The sequence below is a fragment of the Lontra canadensis genome, unplaced genomic scaffold, assembly GCF_010015895.1.
Source record: "Lontra canadensis isolate GAN:19392208 unplaced genomic scaffold, GSC_riverotter_1.0 scaffold222, whole genome shotgun sequence".
Taxonomy (NCBI): Eukaryota; Metazoa; Chordata; class Mammalia; order Carnivora; family Mustelidae; genus Lontra; species Lontra canadensis.
Window position 1 is genome coordinate 494,837 of NW_022631216.1, and position 6,231 is coordinate 501,067.

Sequence of the window (6,231 nt, forward strand, 5' to 3'; positions counted from 1 at the left end):
GCCTTTCCCCTAAGGTCAAGAACACATGACAGGGATGTCCACAATCACCACTGCTATTCAACATAGTACTAGAAGTCCTAGCCTCAGCAATCAGACAACAAAAAGAAATTAAAGACATCCAAATCAACAAAGAAGAAGTCAAACTCTCACTCTTTACAGATGATATGGTCCTTTATGTGGAAAACCCAAAGACTCCACTCCAAAACTGCTAGAACTCATACAAGAATTCAGGAAACTCTCAGAGTATAAAATCAATGCACAGAAATCAGTTGCATTTCTATACACCAACAGCAAGACAGAAGAAAGAGAAATTAAGGAGTCTATCCCATTTACAATTGCACCCAAAACCATTAGATACCCAGGAATGAACCTAACTAAAGAGGCAAAGGATCTGTACTCAGAAAACTATAGAACACTCATGAAAGAAATTGAGGAAGACACAAAGAAATGGAAAAATGTTCCATGCTCATGGATTGGAAGAACAAATATTGTGAAAATGTCTATGCTACCTAAAGCAATCTACACATTTAATGCAATCCCTATCAAAATACCATCAATTTTTTTCAAAGAAATGGAACAAATAATCCTAAAATTTATATGGAACCAAAAAAGACCCTGAATAGCCAGAAAAATGTTGAAATATAAAGCCAAAGTTGGTGGCATCACAATTCCAGATTTCAAGCTCTATTACAAAGCTGTCATCATCATACCAAAAAAAAAAAAGCTGTCATCATCAGGACAGTATGGTACTGGCACAAAAATAGACACATAGATCAATGGAACAGAATAGAGAGCCCAGAAATAGACCCTCGATTCTATGGTCAACTAATCTTTGACAAAGCAGGAAAGAATGTCCAGTGGAAAAGTCAGTCTCTTCAACAAATGGTGTTGGTAAAATTGGAGAGCCGCATGTAGAAAAATAAAACTGGACCATTTCCTTACACCACACACAAAAATAGACTCCAAATGGATGAAAGACCTCAGTGTGAGAAAGGAATCCATCCAAATCCTTGAGGAGAACACAGGCAGCAACCTCTTTGACCTCAGTCTCAGCAACTTCTTCCTAGAAATATTGCCAATGCAAGGGAAGCAAGGGCAAAAATGAACTATTGGGACTTCATCAAGATCAAAAGCCTTTGCACAGCAAAGGAAACAGTTAACAAAACCAAAGACAACTGACAGAATGGGAGAAGATATTTGCAAATGACATATCAGATAAAGAGCTAGTATCCAAAATCTATAAAGAACTTATCAAACTCAACACCCAAAGAACAAATAATCCCATCAAGAAATGGGCAGAGGACATGAACAGACATTTCTGCAAAGAAGGCATCCGGATGGCCAACAGACACATGAAAAAGTGCTCCACATCACTCGGCATCAGGGAAATACAAATCAAAACCACACAGAGGTACCACCTCACAGCAGTCAGAATGGCTAAAATTAACAAGTCAGGAAATGACAGATGTTGGTGAGGATGCACAGAAAGGGGAACCCTCCTACACTGTTGGTGGGAATGCAAGCTGGTTCAGGCACTCTGGAAAACAGCATGGAGGTTCCTCAAAAAAGTTGAAAGTAGAGCTACCCTATGACCCAGCAATAGCACTACTGGGTATTTACCCTAAAGATACAAATGTAGTGATCCAAAGGGGCATGTGCACCCGAATGTTTATAGCAGCAATGTCCACAAGAGCCGAACTATGCTACCTAAAGCAATCTACACATTTGTTGATGGACTAGATGTCCATCAACAGATGAATGGAAAAAGAAGATGTGGTATATATATACAATGGAATCAAACCATCAAAAGAAATGAAATCTTGCCATTTGCAATGACGTGGATGGAACTAGAGGGTATTATGCTGAGTGAAATAAGTCTATCTGAGAAAGAAAATTATATGATCTCTCTGATATGAGGAATTTGAGAGGTAGTTCAGAGGGTTGTGGGGAGTAGGGAAGGAAAAAATGAAACAAGAAGGAAATGCACAGAGACAAACCGTAAGAGACTCAATCTCACAAAACAAACTGAGGCTTGCTGGGCGTTGGGGGAGGGATAGAGTGGTTGGATTACAGACATTGGGGAGGGTATGGGCTATGGTTAGTGCTGTGAAATGTGCAAACCTGATGATTCACAGACCTGTGAACCCTAGAGCAAATAATACGTTATATGTTAATAAAAATATTTAAAAAAAAAAAGAAAGAAATTATGACCTGTCAGGTTATCTTTTGCACCTAAATCACCTTTAGCATTTCTAGATGGATGTATATAGCATGTTTTGCTCCAACTTGCTTGTGTAACCCAGGGAATGAACATATGACCAAAAATGGTTATTAGCAATAATCAGTGATGCTCGTATACTCTAATGTTCTCAAAATTGCTCTACAATATGAGAAGTTTGTTGCATCTATAAACTAATAATGAAGAATCAGAAAGAGAAATTAAGAAAACAATCCAATTTATAACTTCATGAAAAAAATACATAGGAATAAATTTAAACCAAGGAGGAGAAAGACTTGCACATTAAAACTATAATAAATTAATAAAAGAAATTAAAGAAGACATAAATAAATGAAAAGATATTCTGTGCTTATAGATTGGAAGAATTATTATTATTTTTTAAGATTTTATTTATTTATTTGAGAGAGAGACAGTGAGAGAGAGCATGAGAGGGGAGACGGTCAGAGGGAGAAGGTCAGAGGGAGAAGCAGACTCCTTGTGGTGCTGGGAGCCGCATGTGGGACTCAATTCCAGGATTCTGGGATCACGACCTGAGCCAAAGGCAGTTGCTTAACCAACTGAGCCATCCAGGAGCCCCTGGAAGAATTATTATTAAAATGTGTCAATTACCCAAAACAATCTTAAGATTCATCTCAATCCCTATACAAAATTCCAAAATTCTAATTCACAAAAATAGAGCAAATTTCCTAAAATTTTTAAGTAGCCTAAGTGAAAGCAGTTGTGAGAAAGAAAAACAGAGCTGAGGCATTACACTTTTTGACTACAAACTATATTATAAAGCTTTAGTAACCAAAACAGTATGGTATTGTCATAAAACAGACCCAGAGATCAAAGGAACAGAATAGACAACCCAGAAAGAAATAAACCTGTGTATATATGGTCAATTCATTTATGACAAAAGAGCCAAGAATATACAAAGGGAAAAGGACAGTTTCTTTAAAAAATGGTGCTGGAAAAACTGGACAGCCACATGCAAAAGAATAAAACTGAACACTCTCTTACACCACACACAAAAATCTACTCAACCTTGATTAAAGACTTGAACATAATAACTGAAACCATAAAGCTCCTATGAAAACATGGTGGTAAGCTCTTTGACATTGGTCTTTGTGATGACTTTTTGGATTTGACACCAAAAGCAAAGGCAACAAAAGCTAAAATAAATGAGTAGGACTGCATCAAACCAAAAGCTTCTGCACGGCAAAGGAAATCATCAATAAAATGAAACGGCAAACTACTGAATGGGAGATATATTTTAAAATCATGTATATGATAAGGAGATAATATTAAAAATGTATAAAGAACTTGTTCAGTTCAATAGCAAACATCAACAACAACAACAACCTGATTAAAAACAAGACATACAAATGGCCATCAAGTACATGAAAATGTGCTCATCATCACTGATTTTTAGGGAAATGCAAATCAAAACCACAATGAGACATCACCTCATCCCTGTTAGAATAGCTATTATCAAAAGGACAAGAAATAACAAGTGTTGGTGAGGATGTAGAGAAAATGGAAGCCTTGTGCACTGTTGGTAATAACTTAAATGAGTGCAGCCACTGTGGAAAGTGGTATTAGAGGTTCCTCAAAAAATTAAAAATAAGGGGCAACTGGGTGGCTCAGTCAGTTAAGGGCAAAACTCTTGATTTTGGCTCAAGTCATGATCTCAGGGTCGTGAGATCAAGCCCTACGTTCGACTTGGACTCTGTGTTCAACAGGAAGTCTGCTTGATATACTTTCCTTCTGCCTCTCCCACTCCCTCTCTCCCTTCTTTTGTCCCTCCCTCTCTAAAATAATAAATCTTCAAAAATAAAAATAAAACTACCATATGATCCAGCAACTCCACTTCTGAGTATTTGTCCAAAGAAAATGAAAACATTAACTCAAAATGTTGTAGGTACCCCCATGTTTTATTGCAGCATTATTTTCAATAGGCAAGCTACAGAAACAACCTAAATTTCCATTGGCAGATGAATGGATAAAGAAAATGTAATATGTGGTATGTGGGTAGGTATATATGTATATATGTATACACATATATATGTCTGTATGTATGTGTATTTATATATATATATAGAGAGAGAGAGAGAGAGAAACTGGAATATTGGAATTGGACTATAATATAATTCTACTATAAAAGAATGAAATCTTGCCATTTGCAGCAATACAGATGGACCTGAAGGACATTATCCTGAGTGAAATAAGTCAGATGGAGAAAGACATGCCATATGACCTCACTTATAGGTGATTCACAAAATTTGTCCTCATTTCTGGTATGTATGTCTGAGTAGTTTTGCTTTCTTATGGACTAGGGAATATTGATTTACATATCAATCCTGCTTAGACTGACCAATGGAGTCAATAATAATAATAATATAAACTGCTTAGGTGTGAAGACATAAAATTGGAAATGGATCACACACTCTATTATCAGCATTGCTGTACTTTTCATGATTGCTTTTCTTCCAGTTACCTGTTGTTAATGAAAACATGTATTGGTTGTCAATAAATTTGTTGTGATAATTTCTGTTGTATAAAAAAATAAAATAAAATAAAATAAAATAAAATAAAACTGAAACAGAACAAAACCAAAACTAAGTCACAGACATAGAGAACAGATTTGTGGTTGCCAGAGGTGGGGAGTGGAGTTAAGTAAAATGGGTGAGTGTGTTCAAAGTACAAACTTCCTATTATAAATACATAAGTCCTGGAAATGTAATGTATAGCAGTGACTATAGAAACAATACTGTACTGTATATTTGAAAGTTGCTAAAAGAGTTGTTCTTAAAAGTTATCATCACAAGAAAATATAAGTTTGTAACTATATGTAGTGATAGATATAATTAAACTTACTGTGGTGATTATTTTGTATCAAATCATTATATTGTATACCTGAAGCTAATATAATGTGTTAATGATATCTCAATAAAAAATGTTTATAACTAAATAGACTCATATGGACATAACAAACAAATCTCAAATGCTATCAATACAATGACATCCCTAACTTTGGCAACTGTATTTTTCTGATGACCCCTCAAAAGTAGAAAATAACAGCATATACCTATTAAAGAGGTATGTGTGAGAAATGCTTTATTCCATAAGTCCAGTAGTCCATGCAATTGTTTCCCAGTGACTTCTCTCTCCTGATAAGAGATTGCATCCCCACAAATATTGCAGTGGGCAACTGATCTTCACCTTGCCTATCAAATATTTCAGCACAATGAACAGAACAATTAACTTAGGGATGAGCATATGCCCCAGTGTGGCAAATAGTTATCCTTCTCTGGAATTTTTCTACGAGGAGTTATGATAGAAGTTCCATTGATTTAAGGCTACTGTACTGGAAAGATGTGATTTGGGAAGTGACAAAAGACAGCCATATTTGTCACAATGTTGAGCAAGCAATAAGAAAAACCAAGATCAACACACTGGGAGAAACAAAGCTTAAGAAACAGAAAGATAGAATGAAGAAACAAGAGTATAACCCTAAAGTCTCTCTGTCTCTCATTCTTTCTCTTTCTCCCGTTACCTTCTTTCTCTCTCTTCCCCCTCTCTTCCTATGTCTCTGTCTCTCTCTCATTTTTGCTCTTTTTTTTTAACTTATTTTTGACTTGGTTTCCTATCAATTACAACTGAAGGAATCTTAGCACTAAAACTAGTACCTGGAATTTGTTTGAACATATATCACAAACTAAAACATAAAATGATTTGGGGCACCTGGGTGGCTCAGTGGGTTAAGCCTCTGCCTTCAGTTCAAGTCTTGATATCCCGGTCCTGGGATGGAGCCCCGCATCAGGCCCTCTGCTCAGCAGGGAGCCTGCTTCCCCCTCTCTCTGTCTGCCTCTCTGCCTACTTGTGGTCTCTCTCTCTCTCTCTCTGTTAAATAAATAAAATATTTTAAAAAATAAAACATAAAATGATTTCAATTTAGCTGGAATTGTGTCTATTGTGCAAGGAATAGCAACTGGTATTATGTGGGAACG